We start from the raw sequence: 2,169 nt of genomic DNA on the forward strand, positions 1-2,169 counted from the left end.
CCAACTTCCAAGAACTCGTGTACTTTTCATAGCAGGGTCATTCCATTTAAGATTTACAGGATCTGAACCGACCATCTCCGATTTTGTTCAAAAATAATAGGGAGATAGCCTGCAAAAAATGAAAATTTTTGGTATTTTTTCCTGCGCTGTAGCTCAAACGGTTCCGGAGATTTTGAAGTTTGAAATCCCTAACTTTTGCTGTTTTAGCTCAAATATCTAAAATTCAGGTTTTATCGGCCTCTGATGCGCCTAGGAAGCCCACGACAGATGGTTTTGACGTGTTTTTTAACGAGGAATCCGAATTCGGTATCGGATTTCGAATATTTTGACATTTGCTCTCGCCATTGCACAAAAACGTTTCAAAATTCGTCATTTTCGACGGTGTAACGAAGGGTGTTCGCACCCCAAACTTCAACTTTTTAGTGGTCAAATGGACACTCACCAACTATACTTTCAATATTCCGGACCCGAAAATAGTGGGTATGGCCCTAACTTTGACGCTACAGCCTAACGAAAACCACGAAATCGTCGATTTCGATAAAACCAAGGTGTTTCCCAGCCTTTCAGCCCCACTTATTCGGAATAGTCTGAAACACTATCGGGACGTATCGGAGTAGTTTCTGAGACTACTTAAGCCTCTCTTTAACATAAAAAGTAGGCCATTTTGGTTCTTTTAACGGTTTAGCGTGCTCAAAAATGTCAAAATCGTCAAAAAACAAAATGAAAAAATGGAAAATTAAATTCTTCCTGTGTCATATCTTTCCTCGTAAATTGCCAGCTGGTCGTCGAGTTTCAGGACCAACACTTGTACAATTTCGTACTGGGGGGGGGGGGGATAAGAGGCTCGGCTGTCGCGAAGCTGCCGAGTTCAGCCCGGGCAAGCTCTCGTAGCGCCTGGTTCCAACAAAATCGGAGATGGTCGGTTCAGATCCTGTAAATCTTAAATGGAATGACCCAGCATTTTTTGATTACAGGACGGAAACCATGGTGGGCCCTCTTGTGAAATCGAAAGCCCCAACCCGCAAAGCCAGTGACTCTGACTATGAACTGGAGCCTCCAAAGAAAAGCAAAATGGCTAAAAAAAAACTTCAAAACCTAAGGCTCACAAACCTACTGAAGATCAAAAGAATCGACTGTTTGAATTTATGAAGGCCCACAAAGATTATGCTCAAGGCCGTGTGAGGGGTAAAATGCGGCCAAACTACTTCTCACACTAGAAGCGTAACTGGAGAGGGCAGTAAATGCCGGAGAAGGGGTGCCGAGGTCAGGAAAGAAGTGGTGGAAGGTAAATGCACATCTACTTCAAATACTTCTCTTAAATTCAAGTGCTTCTCTACTACACTGTTAAAAATATTTTGTGATTTCCCAACACTTGCTCAATACGGAGTAACTGTGAAATCACAACACTTCTTTGTAGTAAAAAATCATGCATTTTGCTATCTCAGTTTTAAATATTTGTGGACCAGTTTGTAATACCTTCTGAAGTTAATCGATTTTTGACAACAAAGAAGAGTTGTGATTTCCCTAAAAACCACGAAGAGTTCTTACAACTTTTTTCACATCAAAGTCTTTGTGAAGTTCTGATTCTTTTTTTAAAAAAAGGATTTTACGGTTTGTAATGGTTAATCTAATTTTATCTCTTTCAGGCCTGGGTATGTATGCAGAACATTGGGAAAGGGTACGCTGCAAAGAATTACCAGAAGAAGGATACCAGGACAGGAGGAGGGGGTCTGCCTGAGGACAGTCTGCTTGACTCTGATATTTCCCGGAATGTGAGTGGCTGTGCACCTCCCCATTATTCATCCTGGAAATGTTCAGGAAGTTGTGTTGTTTTTAAATGTTATTCATTTTAAAATGTTATTCATACATGTTTTCCATTTCAATTCAGGGTGATGATAAATGTTTCAAGGACTGCAAACAAACTAATGCAATTATAAGAATAATTGGATGGCATAGCGCCCTTGGCATTTCTGAGGTTGTAGATGACCTTGATGTTAGTATCCTACTAAAGGTAAGCAGTGGCATTGTTGCGTCGTGACAAAATGTTGTAATACTTTCAATGAACAGGATACACGAAACGGTAGGAGGAAGAAGGAGACAGTGAACATGTAAACCTCAGCATCAACCCAACTGACAGCCACGCTGAAACTTGCTTACTTAACGCGCGAG

This window comes from Frankliniella occidentalis, unplaced genomic scaffold (genome assembly GCF_000697945.3).
Source record: "Frankliniella occidentalis isolate FOCC.00 unplaced genomic scaffold, Focc_3.1 Scaffold305, whole genome shotgun sequence".
Classification (NCBI taxonomy): domain Eukaryota; kingdom Metazoa; phylum Arthropoda; class Insecta; order Thysanoptera; family Thripidae; genus Frankliniella; species Frankliniella occidentalis.